Source organism: Malaclemys terrapin, chromosome 7 (genome assembly GCF_027887155.1).
Source record: "Malaclemys terrapin pileata isolate rMalTer1 chromosome 7, rMalTer1.hap1, whole genome shotgun sequence".
Lineage (NCBI taxonomy): Eukaryota > Metazoa > Chordata > Testudines > Emydidae > Malaclemys > Malaclemys terrapin.
The window spans coordinates 123,654,909-123,671,456 of record NC_071511.1 but is presented as its reverse complement, the minus strand read 5'-3'; the positions used below and the strand labels follow the sequence as shown (position 1 = coordinate 123,671,456).

Here is a 16,548-nt window from a genome sequence, read left to right as displayed (position 1 = left end):
TTCCCCATAAGAATTAATGTAAATGGGGGGGTTAGGTTCCAGGGCAGCTTCCCCTACTCTGCAAGCACGGGGGGGGGGGGCGGTGTCCTCAACCCTCAGCCTGCCCACTCCACCCCTTCCCCCAAGCCCTCACCCTTGACCCGCCCCTTCCCCCCCTTCCTCCCCCTTTACTTCGCACTGCGTCCTCGCTCCTCCCCGCTCCCACCTGCCTGGGGCAATCAGCTGGCTTGCCATGTTCGGAGTTCAGGGGGCGCCTGCAAGCCGAGTCCTCACTCCTCCCCCCCGCCTCCAAAACACCGCAAGCCAGCTGACTGCCGCGGGCAGGAGGCAGGGGGAGGAGGGGGAAGGCGCTGATCCGGTGGGCGGGAGGCGCTGTGGGGGGGAGGAGGGGAGCGTAGGGAGGCTGCCAGCTGTGGAGAAAGCAGACAGCCAAACAACGTAAGGGTGCAGCATTGCACAACTTTAAATTAATATGTTCCCTAATTGATCAGCAACGTAACAACGAAACAATATTAAGCGGGATGACTAAGTGAGGAGTTACTGTATTTATCATTTCTTTGGCAATGCCTAGCCAAGGATCTTTCATTAATTAAGGCTTCCAACAGTCCTGTGGAGTAGGCATGTATTATTATCTCCATTCACAAGACCACGCATCCTCCCTCAGATAGTTATCACATCTTCGTCTGTCTTGAAACAGGAGCCGTAAGTCCTCTGATAAGATAATTAACATATTTTCCAGTCTCCATGGAGCTTCTGCATCTCTATAACCTCTGCAGAATTGCTGTACTGCATCATCAGTGCTGGCTTTATCATTTCCGGCGGATAAACTTATGCCTCTTACATTAACAGTACACCGGGGGTAACACTAATTTTCTGTATCAGAGGGGTAGCCGTGTTAGTCTGAATCTGTAAAAAGCAACAGAGGGTCCTGTGGCACCTTTAAGACTAACAGAAGACTAACTAATTTTCTGCTTTCTCTACCATGCGTGCACAGTCCTGTCGTACATCTAGAAACAAATAATACAGGCCATACTTGCAAGATGGGAGACTCTATCCTGGGAAGCAGTGACTCTGAGAAGGCCTCGCAGGTCATGATGGCTAAGTGTGACACTGTGGCCAAAAGGATAAATATGATTCTGAGCTGTATAAACAGAGGAATATCAATTATATTTTAAATTATATTTCTTTTGTATTTGGCACTGATGCAGCCACTACTGGAATACTGTGTCTAGTTTTGGTTTCCAGAATTCAAGAAAGATGTTGATAAACTGGAGAGGGTTCAGAGAAAAAACACAAAAATGATTAAAGGATTGGAAAACATACACCTCTACCCCGATATAACGCGGTCCTCGGGAGCCAAAAAATCTTACCGCGTTATAGGTGAAACCATGTTATATCGAACTTGCTTTGGCCTCGAGCATTTCCATTATTAATAGTCAGCAAACATGTCTGGCCCCGCCCCCTGACTGACCAATCAGAACCCACGACCCATCATGGGGAACAGAAATTTGATAATAGAGGGCTCTTCAGTCTACAAGACAATGGAATAATAAGATTCAATGGCTGAAAGCTGAAGCAAAACAAATTCAGACTAGAAATAAGGTGCAAATTTCTAATAATGAGGGTAATTAACCATTGGAACAACTTACCACAGGTTGTGGTGGACTCTCCATCACTGGAATTTTGTTACTCAAGATTGGATGTTTTTCTAAAGATATGCTTTAGTTCAAATAGAAATAAAACAGGGAAGTGCTATGACCTGTGTTAATCAGGCTAATTGATCACAATGGTCCCTTCTGGCTTTCTAATCTATGAATAAAGGGGACTCCTGCCCTCTACAATGATACTAATTGACCACAAAACAAGACAATGCTTTGAAGTTGTTAATACAATCTCGGTGTATGGACAAAAGGTTGCTTTTGGGGAATCTCAAAGTGCACAAAAAGCTTCCGCTCATTGTAAATGAATGAGAATTGTACAATACAAGACTTAGTCAGAGCCCTCAATATTGCACCTATTCTACTCACTCTATTAAAACTCCTTCTATTAAGAGCTAATACAATCCTGGGATGCATAAACAAGGGAACCCTGAGTAAGAGTAGAGACATCATTTTACCTCTCTATGAGGCCCTGGTGTGACCACTACTGGAATAAGGTGTCCAGTTCCAGTGTCCACAACTCAAGAAGGATGTTGATAAATTGGAGAGGATTCAGAGAAGAGAATGTCTAAAGGATTAGAAAACATGTTTTACAGTGATAGACTCAAGGAGCTCAATCTATTTAGCTTAACAAAGAAAAGGTCAAGGGGTGACTTGATTACAGTTTATAAGAATCTACATGGGCAATAAATGTTTGATAATAAGCTCTTCAATCTAGCAGAGAAAGGTATAACACAATCCAGTGAGTAGAAGTTGAAGCTAAACAAATTCAGACTGGAAATCAGGTGTAAATTTTTAATGATGAGAGTAATTAACCACTGGAACAATTTGCTAGGGGTTGCTGTGGATTCTCCATCACTGACTATTTTAAAAACACGACTAGAAGTTTTTCTAAAATATATGCTCTAGGCAGGGTGGATAAAAATCAATGCTTTTTTTTTTTTTTATAAAAAAAATTGATTTTATTTAAACCAGATTTTTTTGATAAAATGCTTTTTGAGGAAAAAACTTATCTAAAGATATCTTTGAGCTATAATGTATCTTAATTAAAACTATCTCATCATGGAATAGGGATTATAACTTCTAATTCTATAGTATGAGACAATATATTCATGTAATGTCTAAGAAAAGTTTTCTAAATGAGTTCCAATAGTTCATGGATTAGGGACCCAATCTTATGGGGCTCCAGGGACTTCTGTATAGATCATTTAGGTTAATCTTTCTATCTACCCAATGGGACTCAGTGCTCAGTCTAGAAAATACCATCAGAGATGCTTAGTTTTGCAGTTCTCAAACTATGGATGTGCGTCTCCAGAGATAACATGCTTGTTATAGGGTTACCATACGTCCGTTTTTTCCCAGACATGTCCGGCTTTTTGGTAATCAAACCCTCGGCCGGGGGGAATTGCCAAAAAGACGAACATGTCCGGGAAAAATACCGGCCGGGCACTTCCCCTCCCGCGGCTGCTCTGCTCCTCCCCTGACTCTTCAGCTCTGTTTAAGAGCCGAGCTGCCCGAGCGCTCCGGCTTTGGGCAGCCCCCTTGCCTCCGGACCCCAGCCGCCGGCCGGGCACTTCCCCTCCCAGGCTCCAGCTGCTCTGCTCCAGCGGCGCAGGGTCTGGAGGCAAGGGGGCTGCCCGAAGCCGGTAGCGCTCGGGCAACTTGGCTCTTAAACAGAGCCGAAGAGTCAGGGGAGGAGCACAGCAGCCGGAGCCCGAGAGGGGAAGTGCCCAGCCGGGGGCGCAGGGTTCGGAGGCATGGGGGCTGCCCGAAGCCTGAGCGCTACCGGCTTCACAGTTTGCCGGGCAGCCTCCAGATCCTGCGCCCCCAGCTGGGCGCTTCCCCTCCCGGGCTCCAGCTGCGCTGGGGAAGCGCCAGCCGGGGGCGCAGGGTCTGGGGGCTGCCCGGCAAACCGTGAAGCCGATAGCGCTCGGGCAGCCCTTTTCGCGTGGCTGGGAGGGAGGGGGGGGGTTAGGGCGGGGACTTTGGGGAAGGGGCGGGGAATGGGCGGAGTTGGGGCGGGGAAGGCGGTGGGAAAGGGGCAGGGCCGGGGCAGGGCCAGGGCCCGTGGAGTGTCCTCTGTTTTTATTTTTTAAATATGGTAACCCTAGCTTGTTAACAGCAAAAATGTTTTTAAATAAATAATATATAGAGGTGAGAAATAACAGACCTCAACCCTATTGTCCCTCTGCAAATTTGTGTACACAGAGTCAATCCCTTACCTCTCTCAAACTGCAAAGTTTCAAAAAGTTCAATGAATAAAAGAGGGGGCGGAATAGATCTGGACAAGGAGAAGAAGTCTAGAGATAAATGTGAGAAGGGAGAGACAGGCAGTAGAAACAAAAGTGAAATTGTTTGAGCAGCATATTCCAGAAGTCTTGAGGTCTTTCTGAGGGTAGCCTTCATTGATTTGAGATCTACCATACCATTCTCTCACTAGAAGGGAAAACCTATGATGGCAGCAGGCCATAAAAGAGACCCAGTTTGGGAATATTTTAATTAAGTTCCTCTAACAGTGGGTAAGACAGGCATGCGTGCAAAATGCAAACAGTGCAACATGCAAACAGTGCAACAAAGAAATGCAAGGCCTGGTTGCCCGAATGAAACATCATGAGACATGTTCTTTCTCAGGAGGAAGCTGCGTTGAAGATGATGAAAGGAACATGTCTGAACATGCAAGATCTTCAGGTTGGTGAACTTTTTTTATTTCATACTTCTTTCTTAAGGACTGCCTGTCTTCCTTCTGGACTATTCTTGAATTCTCATTTTTGAGCAAAAAATATAGTTGTTACTCTATGGTACTATCATTTTAGATGCAGTTGTGATAAAAAATGAATAACTGAAATAGGCAGATCTTCCTTTTACAATTTCACCTTTAAAGTAGTACTGAATGTCAATGAATGCAATGAGTAATACTAAATGCGCAGTATGGTAATAATAATTAAATAACTGCATTGACTTATTTTCTTTAGGAGAATCCATCCTCAACATACAGGATTCTGAAGACTATCCACCTTCGAGATCAACATCATTTTCTATAGTTTCAGAGTTATCTGCCAATGATAGTGTTTCAGTCACATCATGTATGTCACATACACACAGTATATATATCACCTGTAGCAAAAAGAAGAAAAAATCTCCATCATCCAGAAACAACCATAGATAGGTTTGTGATAAGAACCAGCAGATTACAAAAAGAGGTAATTGATGAAAAAAATTGCCCAGTTTGTTTATGCAACAAACTCTCCTTTCTGTATGATTGAGAACGCACACTTCATTAACATGGTTCAGTCATTAAGACCAGGATAGAGTCCACCCAACAGAGCAGATGTTGCAGGCCAATTACTGGATAAAGTGTATCAAAGAGAAATTGAGCAGCATGCAAAAGGTCTAGAGGGTAAAATTGTTAACCTGAGTCTTGATGGGTGGAGCAACGTCCACAATGATCCTGTTGTATGTGCTTGTGTGACAACAGAAGAAGGGAATGTTTTCCTTACAGAAACAATTGATACATCAGGAAATGCACACACAGCGGAATACTTACAAGAAGTAGCAGTAAAAGCTATAACAAACTGGAGGGGAAGGGGGGATTCAAATGTCTAGTATGCAGCTTGCTCACAGACAATGCTGCAAATGAATCCAAGATGAGAAGAAATTATTTAGAAGAGAGTCCTCAGCTAATAACATACGGTTGCAGTGCTCATTTGATGCAACTCCTAGCCAAAGACTTCAGTGTTCCAGAAATAAAGGCTAATGTTGTTGAAATTGCAAAATACTTCTGTAACAACCACTTTGCAGCAGCTGCTCTGAAAAAAGTGGGAGGAACCAAGCTAACTCTCCCACAAGATGTGTGATCGAACTCAGCAGTGGACTGATTTGAGCACTATATCAAGAACTGGCCTAATCTGATGACAATTTGTGAACAAAATCGTGAAAAAATAGATGGCACTGTCACAGCCAAAGTTCTCAACATTGGGCTTAAGAGAAATGTTGAACACATGCTGCGTACCCTGAAGCCTATTTCTGTAGCCTTGAACAAAATGCAGGGAAATAGCTTTTTTATTGCTGACACTGTTGAAATTTGGAAGGAACTGAGTGAGATCTTGAAAAGAGAAATATGCAATGACAGAGTTAAATTACAAGCATTAAAAAAAAAAAATGGGACAAGCACTATCTCCAGCTCATTTTCTTGCAAATATTCTCAATACTTGGTACCAGGGCCAAACCTTAGCTGCTAAAGAAGAGGAGTTGGCTATGACATGGACATCCAACAACCATCTCTCCTTAATGCCAACTATAATAAACTTCAGAGATAAGGGTGAACCATTCAAGAAATATATGTTTACTGATGATGTTTTAAAGAAAGTCACACCAGTGAACTAGTGGAAGTCACTTAAGCACTTGGATTCAGAGACTGTTGAAGTGATAATCTCACTTTTAACAGCAGTAGCTTTTTCTGCCAGTGTAGAAAGAATATTTTCTTCCTTTGGACTAATTCATTCCAAATTGAGAAATCGTTTGGGACCCCAAAAAGTAGGAAAGCTTGTTTTTCTTTTCCAGATTATGAACAAACAGGAAAATGAAGGTGAAGACAACTGAGTTAGCTGCAGAAGCCAATATTTTAAATTTCTCATGTTGACCAGGCTGACATAGTCAATTTAATTTTTGTTTTTTTGCTTTTAAATATTTCATTTAACTATTTTAGTTAAAAACAATTTTAACAAAAACAAACCTGATTTTAAAAAACTTGAATGTTTAACTAAATTCAAAAATTCATATGCTTGTTTTGTTAAAATATTATATGTTTGCTGTTGAAGAAAAAAATCCAGAATACTTAACATTGTTGTTTTAGTTAAATAAAACAATTTAAATGTCTGACTGGTGATGTTCTCCTCCTAACACAGCATGGCAAGAATATCCTCCAAATATTAATGATTAACCTGTTGAATTGGAGATAGTTCACTTCCCAACGACTTCATAAATATCTGCTTCAGTTACCTTTGGTAAATAAAATAACCAATCATTCATTTTCTGATACAGCTGTAAAACTAATCTGAAAAGTTTTCAAAATAAATCACTGTTTAAAAATGTATAGTGTGTACCTTCTAAAAATGAAACCTACATCTATCTCTGAGTTGTGAAGAATATGTATTAAGGTTATAACAACCAATAAGAATGCACTTTTATGTAGAAATCCATGATTAAATCGAGTCTTCCTGACTAGTGATTTAAATCAAATCCACCCTGGAGAATTCTGTTCTTTCACACAAACAATCTGCCTGGTACTGAAGTTAGACTTACCAGCCTGTAACTGCCAGGAGCATCTCAGGAGCCTTTTTTTTAAATGGGTGTTATATTAGCTATCCATCAGTCATCTGGTAAACAGGCTGAATTTTACTTTTCTATGCTATAGGTTTTGTTATACACCAACTCAGTCATGGAAAAAATACAGGACACCTCCCTACACTTTCATGTGGCTGCTCTCTAGTAATAAGCTCTATAAATGACTGCAATATTTTTTAACATGTACTATGCAAAGAGCAGCCTTCATGTATATACAGTGGTCAGCATCCCAAGCTGATCAAATAATCCCGAGATCTGCACTGTCAAATTAATTTTGTATTTAAAATGATTTTTTTTCTGTTTGTATTTTACCTAAGAAATATCAAAATGCCACCTCTGGTCTTTCCTGGTTTTACTAGAAGACTTTATGGGAGTCTCAAAGAATGTATATATTGTGACCTCTCACACTTTAGTAAATGGCCCTGGGGCACCGAATTTTTGACAAAGACATCATTTGTCCAGTGGAGAAAGGATGGACTTGTGGTTAAGGCACTGACCTAGAACTCAAGAGACCTGGACTCAATAACCAATTCTGTCACAGACTTCCTGTGTGAACCTGGGCAGGTCACTTAATCTCTTGTGCCAGAGATACTTCCCTACCTCACAGGGGTGTTGTGAAGATAAATCCATAAATAGTATAGTAACCAGATATGAAAGGGGTGCCTGTTGGATCTCTTTTTAGGGGGTACTATTATTTATATAGCACCAAGAGCACAACAGGCACTTAGCTTACCATCAGTCTTCTGGGGTTCTCCTTTTTTGCACTTATTTTTTATCGTAACTCTTCCCTCCACCCCACTCTCCCAAAAGCTCTGTATTAGATGGCCCCAGCCTTTCACCTGACAATGGCAGGAGCCAGCTGCATCCACCCTAAATTCAATACCACTCCTGGGTTAGCCTTCGAAAACCTGAAACACTCCCTTAGCCAAGGGAGTGAGCATGCTGCCTCTGCAATACTCCCAGCCTATCAGACTGGGGGTCTCAAGACATGACCCATAGATATAATCCACTTTTCTCATCCATCCTCTCCCCAAATGAAGGGTGACTGATTAAAATATCTATGTATCTTATTTATCATTCATTATATGCTAACAGTGAATTTAAATAAAATACATCTCCTGAATTGTGTTCTAGCCTTAATTGCTCAGTCCAATCTGGTAACCCTGCAGCACTTTACATGTGATAAGAAAGCCACACTGACCTATCAGTTGAACAAGCAGGAAGATGAGGAAACAGGTAATGTGACATTCATATCTGTGTTTAGCTGCAGTTACAGCATTTTGTTTTTATAGATAAAGCGAGCACCATTAATTTATTTTCTGACCTGTTTTTTCAGTCAGCGGTGGGCTGGACTGTCACATGATCTGCTCTGCCCCCTTTCCCTGAGAACTTCTGGGGCTGGTTCACTGACTGAGTCAACCCAGAACACACCAGCTAGACTCACCTGGGTTTAGGGATTACGATATATCCTAAACTATCAGTTGAGTTTATCTCCCTCGGATACCTCCAACTCTTAATATTTAAAAAACTGATGCAAAACTGAGTTATTTTTGTTAGTAATTAATGGAGCTGGATAGATCAATTACCTCACTGTGATTGCTATGGAGAGCCCTTTCACAGTGTGTCTTCACTTGAGGGTTCAATTTTTTTCCACTTCATTAAACCCTCTAGGAATATTTTCATATATAAAGTGTTCCACATATTACACAGATGTCAGTGTGGAGAGCTACAAACATCTGGGCCAAAGCCAGCTAATTCAAGGGCCTGCTCTTTTTGCTTTCTTAAGCAAACAGTGAAAAATGAGACTATTTCACAGCATTCTGTAGGAGCGCCTAAGGAAAGCTACATCTTTATTTTTTCCTTTCCCCCAGGCCAACCCTACAATCTGCCTATTAAGGACACACTCAGTATAATAAGTCTTTGTTTTGAAACAGTCTGAGCGTAACTGGTAGCTGTAAATATTATTCCTGTGGTTAGATAACTAAATTAGACCTGGTTTGTGAAATGACTTCAGGACACAGCTGGGCACAATGGAACACCCCATCCCCTTCTCTTTTTTTTCAAATGAATTTGTACTGGTGAAAGGAGCCAGATTGGCAGTTTTGGAGGCTGAAGTTATCTGTTTAGCCACAGAATGGGTACAGCACAGGCAGTATTAGTGCAACAATCCACACACTAGACCCAAGTGCTTCATGCTGGTTCTGGAAAGAATATCTTCAGGGCTCTTCAAAGCTTGTGCCTTTGCCTTCTACCTGACTCCCACCCCAAGTTAGAGAGGCTATGTTCAAACATTCATATGTTTGATTTAAAAACTGAAACAAGATGCGGAAATAGCAATATTACATCTACCAATATTTCACTACTGTAACCTTCATTCCCCCATATCTCTTCCTCCACCTTTGTTTATTCGTATCTTTGCTGTGTTAAGTCTGATCTAGCTGATAAGATCCACAAGCCAAGGACCTTTAATTTTAATGGCCTAGGTGTGCATCAGCAGCACCGTATAAACAAATATAGGGGAGAAGGGATTAATGGCCCATTTAGGCCTTGGTCTCTACCAAAAAAGGAAGTATTCCTTCACACAACGCAAAATCAACCCTGTGGAACTCCTTGCCAGAGGATGTTGTGAAGGCCAAGCACTAATAGGGTTCAAAAACTCATGAAGGATAGGTCCATCAATGGCTATTAGCCAGGATGGGCAGGAATGGTGTCCCTAGCCTCTGTTTGCCAGAAGCTGGGAATGAGCAACAGGGGATGGCTCACTAGATGATTACCTGTTCTGTTCATTCCCTCTGGGGCACCTGGCACTGGCCACTGTCGGAAGACAGGATATTGGGCTAGACGGACCTTTGGTCTGACCCAGTAGGGCCTTTCTTTTGTTACATATCAGCAATTGTGACCGTGAGTTTTGCAACAGATGTACATATGTAGAAGAACTTGACTAAGATTGCCAACTAGCAAGAACTTTTAGTCACTGCCAATCTATGTCAGATTTTAACAAGTGACATAGCAGTGGAAGGCTTTGCCCAGGCACAGAGATATTCAGTACTATACTTAAATAAGTGGGTGCAGTGGCTAAGTGTCAGGGAACCAATACTCAGGACAATGCACAGGAAATACTACGGAATGTATTATAGAGTTATACATTCTACTACATAATATGGTAGTCATAAGACTGTCTATATTTAAGGGATTATGGCGCTTCTCAGATAGGCAGAAAGACTCCTGTCTTACCCGCCCCCCCCCCCCCCCCCGTCATCTGAGGCAAGATATCATTGCCCATATATGTACAGTCCTTAACTTAGCCCGTTGTGCTTAGATACTGTAAATGCTAAAATGTTTTTCATAGCACCGGTCTGACCCTTCAACATACATTCTGAAAGTGAGGAGTTTGGGGCAGAGTGGTTACACTAATTTAGCCATATTTAGATAATAAATTGCTCATGGCAGACACCTTAAATAACAACACTGAACTTTTTGCAGATATTGCATCAGTTCTATTTATTGTACATTCTGAACTTCCTTTGTGGTAATAAAGGAAAAGAAAAATAAACTTGTGTTGAGTGCTCTCTATTGGCAGGACATAGCCTAACATTTTAGGAATCATTCCAATGAATGGTTATCCATAACATTAAAATAATACAAACCACTAATACTTGGATCTTAGCCATAATGCATAATAATTTTTTTTCAGTAGCACAGAGTGGGTCTTTTACACTTAGAAAAATTTACATGAAAATTCATAATATGGAGATATCCAAAGAACAAGTTATGCCTAGACACAGAGTAGCCAATTATCAAAGACTAATACTTCGGCCTTCTTAAAAGATGCCAGTAATTCAAGTAGTTTTAAAGTGAGCTTTATGGTGATGATTCACACCACCACAAATTGGGGGAAGAACAGGTACAGGGCAGACAAAGCGGAAACTCCCCAACGCTGCCTTACTGATGTGTCTCAGATCTAACAGAGTGAAGACATTGAGGAGTGTGACAGGAGATCAGTCCCAAAGCCCATTCAATCCTTGTTCTCTTTAAGACAGCCAAGCAGGGAGCCTGTTAGGATGTGGAACTTTCCATGAGAAATTGGGCTAACACCACTCATCATTCACTTCCCAGAAGGCCAAACAGGTGCCAGATGATAACAGCTTTGGGTCATTACATAGCTCTGCTAGATTTTAAACCAATGGCCAAGTAGCAGTAGGCTCTGCTGTATCAGATCACCCACATCCCACAGCACTCTATGATCCAAGTCTGCAGAACTGACTAGGCTGTTTAGCTCCCATTGCACATCATCAATCTGATTCTACCTATGTAGGATATCAGGGAGGAGCTGCCAACAGTCAACCTTTCTCCCATGCACGTATTCTGGAGCGGTTTATCCGTTACTCCTGTGGATCTCAAAACTTAAGCTGAGCCTGAACCTGCAAACTAACTTGTGAGCACTACAAGCCTAATCTATAACCTGGTGGTTCTCAACCAGGGGTACACATACCCCTTGGGGGTACACAGGGGTTTTCCAGGGGGTACATCAACTCATGTCGATATTTGCCTAGTTTTACAACAGGCTACATAAAAAGCACTAGCGAAGTCAGTACAAATTAAAATTTCAAACAATGACTTGTCAATACTGCTCTATATACTATACACTGAAATGTAAGTACAATATTTATATTCCAATCCATTTATTTTATAATTATATGGCAACAGTGAGAAAGTAAGCTATTTTTCAGTAATCGTGTGCTGTGACACTTTTGCATTTTTATGTCTGATTTTGTAAGCAAGTAGTTTTTAAGTGAGGTAAAAGTTGGGGGTACACAAGACAAATTAGACCCCGGAAAGGGATACAGTAATCTGGAAGGTTGAGAGCTACCGCTATAACCAATCCCCTGAGCCATCTCTTCCCTAGACAATAGTTTCTATTACAAACTACATTTTATTAATCAGATTAAAAATCATATTTAACAAGCCCACATTTCCTTTTCCATCTTATTTGAGATATAGTATATAGAGCAGTATAGACAAGTCATTGTTTGAAATTTTAGTTTGTTCTGACTTCGCTAATGCTTTTTATGTAGCCTGTTGTAAAACTAGGCAAATATCGACATGAGTTGATGTACCCCCTGGAAGACCCCTGTCTCCACCAATACACTTCATTTCTCTCAACAAAGACATTTCCACTTTTGTTTCTTCTCATTTTTTAAAATAAAGGTTACTTTTGAGGTTTTCCCCAAAGAGCATAATACTTCAATGTTCAGGTTCCAAACATTAAGGGAGACTTTTTTTTTTTAAAGAAAACTTTAAGTTGAAGTTTGAAAATAGCCCAGTGTAAATATTTCTAGTGGTTTTAGGTTTTATAAAGCTTATTTTTCCCAAACCTAAATTTGAGTTGAATCCTAAATTTGGAGGCATCCTTCACACTTTATTTAAACAAACTTTATTTTAAAAAATTGCTTTTAAACTGAAAAGCTGCCTGACAAATTTCAACTCAAAGTGATTTTTAGCAAATGCTTTATAATAGTAATGCTAGAAAAGCAAATATAATATTAGCACAATTTCTGATCTCAAACCTCAACTGAAAATGTTTCTCTCACTCTCAAAATTTTTCACCACTGTTTATCTTTGTAATTGTATGTAACTCCATGGAGCATTTTGGAATACAGTTTATTTAGATGATAGTATACAAATAAAAGTTGTATTGTAGTATATAACAGAACTACATCTATGCTTGGACAACTCAAACTTTTGTTATAAGTTCCCAACTGATCTTTTGACCTCGAGACTAGCTACAATGGAGTTCTGCTCTAGAACATGACTATTAGGATTGTTTCTCAAAGATTTCCAGAGCAAAAGTGCTCAGTGGACAAGCTGAAAATACAGTATGTGTATGTTTTTTCTAACTGCCACCACTGCAAACTCAATATAGAAGTCAAAAAAAAAAATCAAGCTACATTCTCTTTCTGGCTTACAATATCACAAACAACAAAGAACCTGAAAATCAGAACATATGCCCTAACCCTGCAAACATTTATACACATTTAACATTGCTCATATGAGTAATGTGAATAAGTATTTGAAGGATCAGGCCCTTAGTTAACAATTCTAGTAAGATGAGCATGATAATACATGACCCAGAATAGAACACAGCTCCCGCTCCCAGAGCTAACAGGTGTAAGAAGCAGCAAAATATATTTGAGTTAATGACAAGATATATTTTTCACTTCACATGGGGTTAAGAAAGAAGGTGCCATTTTTACATAGTTATGAACATGAAACCCAGCACGAACAGGCCAAGTACCATCCTGGAGCATCCATATTAGAACCAATTAAATGTAAACACCTTTGGAGGATTTCATCATCTACACATTTTTATAACAGCCTGAACCAGATAAGAGAGACATGGACAGGACCTATTAAATCCCTTAGTATACCAGTAGCTAATGCAGAACTGTTTCCCTGGTGTACATTTTGCAACACAACATTGCCAGAAGTAGCGGCATTAAAAAAAGCCTCAAGTAAAGGAGAGCAAACCTGATTTTTATTTGGTTCCCACCTGTCCCCTCTCGGTTATCAGTTCAAGCCTGACACAGACCCATTTGCCGGGGCCAACTCAGTTCAAATAAAGCGAGACGCTGAACCGATTTCTGATGCAAGGCTACCCTGAAAATACTTCCCATCCTGCCAGGCAAATTGCTTTCCTCTATACAGGGCATGACCCCCTCAATCCCCAGCCCCAGGACGAAGTGAGGATGAATTGTCCAGCCGCAGTTTGGTTTGCTGGGGTGCTCAGCACAACATCCATGAGAGGAATTAAACCCCAGGGGATTCGCCGAGTTCAGCCAAGGGGCCCACTCCCCACCCAGAAGCCAGGGTGAGCCTGGAGGATGCAGGGAAGAGAGCCTCGATTGGGGGGGGAGGGTCCTCAAGCTGGTCTCTAGCCAGTCACTGCCCGGGAAAGGGGACATCTCCTGAGGTGGGGGCACCACTCAGTAGCCACCCTGAAGAGAACCCCGCAGTCACCTGTGGGGAGCAAGGATCTCCGCAGCGATAGCACAAGGGAGCAGCTCGACGGGGGCAAAAGGGGGCACCCCCAGGACAGCAGGGGGTGCTGCCCGCGCAAGAGGGGGAATGTGGGGGGTCCTGCCCTGGGGCGCTGCCCGCGCGAGGGGGAACGTGCGGGGGGTTCTGCTCATAGGCGCTGCCCGCGCGAGGGGGGGGCCGTGCGGAGGTCCTGCCCTGAGGCGCTGCCCGCACGAGGGGGGGGGCGTGGGGGGGTCCTGCCCTGAGGCGCTGCCCGCGTGAAGGGGGGTGGGGGGGTGCAGCCCTGAGGCGCTGCCCACGCGAGGGGGGGCGTGGGGGGGGTCCTGCCCTGAGGCGCTGCCCGCGCGAGGAGGGGGCGTGGGGGGGTGCTGCCCAGAGGTGCTGCCCGCGCGAGGGGGGGGCCGTGGGGGGGGTGCTGCCCTGAGGCGCTGCCCGCGCGAGGGGGGAGCCGTGGGGGGGGGGTGCTGCCCTGAGGCGCTGCCCGCGCGAGGGGGGAGCCGTGGGGGGGGGTGCTGCCCTGAGGCGCTGCCCGCGCGAGGGGGGGGGCCGTGCGGAGGTCCTGCCCTGAGGCGCTGCCCGCACGAGGGGGGGGGCGTGGGGGGGTCCTGCCCTGAGGCGCTGCCCGCGTGAAGGGGGGTGGGGGGGTGCAGCCCTGAGGCGCTGCCCACGCGAGGGGGGGCGTGGGGGGGGTCCTGCCCTGAGGCGCTGCCCGCGTGAGGGGGGGGCGTGGGGGGGTGCTGCCCAGAGGTGCTGCCCGCGCGAGGGGGGGGCCGTGGGGGGGGTGCTGCCCTGAGGCGCTGCCCGCGCGAGGGGGGGGTTGTGGGGGGGGGGCGCTGCCCTGAGGCGCTGCCCGCGCGAGGGGGGGGGCCGTGGGGGGGGTGCTGCCCAGAGGCGCTGCCCGCGCGAGGGGGGGGTTGTGGGGGGGGGGCGCTGCCCTGAGGCGCTGTCCGCGCGAGGGGGGGGGTTGTGGGGGGGGGGCGCTGCCCTGAGGCGCTGCCCGCGCGAGGGGGGGGTTGTGGGGGGGGGGCGCTGCCCTGAGGCGCTGCCCGCGCGAGGGGGGGGTTGTGGGGGGGGGCCCTGCCCTGAGGCGCTGCCCGCGCGAGGGGGGGGGGCCGTGGGGGGGGGTGCAGCCCTGAGGCGCTGCCCACGCGAGGGGGGAACCGTGGGGGGGGGGTGCTGCCCAGAGGCGCTGCCCGCGCGAGGGGGGGGCGTGGGGGGGTGCTGCCCAGAGGCGCTACCCGCGCGAGGGGGGGGGCCGTGGGGGGGGGTGCTGCCCAGAGGCGCTGCCCGCGCGAGGGGGGGAGCCGTGGGGGGGGTGCTGCCCTGAGGCGCTGCCCGCGCGAGGGGGGGGGCGTGGGGGGGTGCAGCCCTGAGGCGCTGCCCGCGCGAGGGGGGAGCCGTGGGGGGGGGGGGGGCTGCCCTGAGGCGCTGCCCGCGCGAGGGGGGAGCCGTGGGGGGGGGGGGTGCTGCCCTGAGGCGCTGCCCGCGCGAGGGGGGGTGGGGGGGGCTGCCCTGAGGCGCTGCCCGCGCGAGGGGGGGGGCGTGGGGGGGTGCTGCCCTGAGGCGCTGCCCGCGCGAGGGGGGGGCGTGGGGGGGTGCTGCCCTGAGGCGCTGCCCGCGCGAGGGGGGGGCGTGGGGGGGTGCTGCCCTGAGGCGCTGCCCGCGCGAGGGGGGGGCCGTGCGGAGGTCCTGCCCTGAGGCGCTGCCCGCGCGAGGGGGGGGCGTGGGGGGGTGCAGCCCTGAGGCGCTACCCGCGCGAGGGGGGGGCCGTGGGGGGGGCCCTGCCCTGAGGCGCTACCCGCGCGAGGGGGGGTGGGGGGGGGGCCCTGCCCTGAGGCGCTGCCCGCGCGAGGGGGGGTGGGGGGGGCTGCCCTGAGGCGCTGCCCGCGCGAGGGGGGGTGGGGGGGTCTCCTGCCCTCGGACACGCCCTAGGTGAGGGCGTCTCTCGCGGCGGCGGGTTCCGGACTCCCAGCTCCCCTCGGCCGCACTCACCTTCCGCCGCTCTGCGAAGAAATAAACCGCACCACAACTGCAGCACGGGGGCGGCCCCACTGCGCGCGCGCGAGATACGCCCCGCCCCTGAGCCAATAGACCGGGGATGGGGGCAGTGTGCCAGGGACCGGGGAGAGTGTGCAACCCCCCAATACAGCCGCACACGGATCCTTCCAGGGACCGGGGAGAGTGTGCAACCCCCCAATACAGCCGCACACGGATCCTTCCAGGGACCGGGGAGAGTGTGCAACCCCCTAATACAGCCGCACACGGATCCTTCCAGGGACCGGGGAGAGTGTGCAACCCCCCAATACAGCTGCACACGGATCCTGCCAGGGACCGGGGAGAGTGTGCAACCCCCCAATACAGCCGCACACGGATCCTGCCAGGGACCGGGGAGAGTGTGCAACCCCCCAATACAGCCTCACACGGATCCTGCCAGGGACCGGGGAGTGTGTGCAACCCCCCAATACAGCCGCACACGGATCCTGCCAGGGACCGGGGAGAGTGTGCAACC

The 16,548-nt window shown here is 46.9% G+C and overlaps 1 protein-coding gene across 1 annotated transcript in view; it reads right to left on the bottom strand.

Annotated features, from left to right (window-relative positions):
* The window catches only part of NT5C2 (5'-nucleotidase, cytosolic II), an 80,351-nt gene extending 64,252 nt beyond the window's left edge, over positions 1–16,099 (bottom strand). Inside the window, exon 1 of the mRNA XM_054034139.1 lies at positions 16,032–16,099. The gene's annotated coding sequence lies outside the window, so the exon portion shown is untranslated. The remainder of the gene's footprint in view (positions 1–16,031) is intronic.
* Positions 16,100–16,548: the final 449 nt, after the last annotated feature.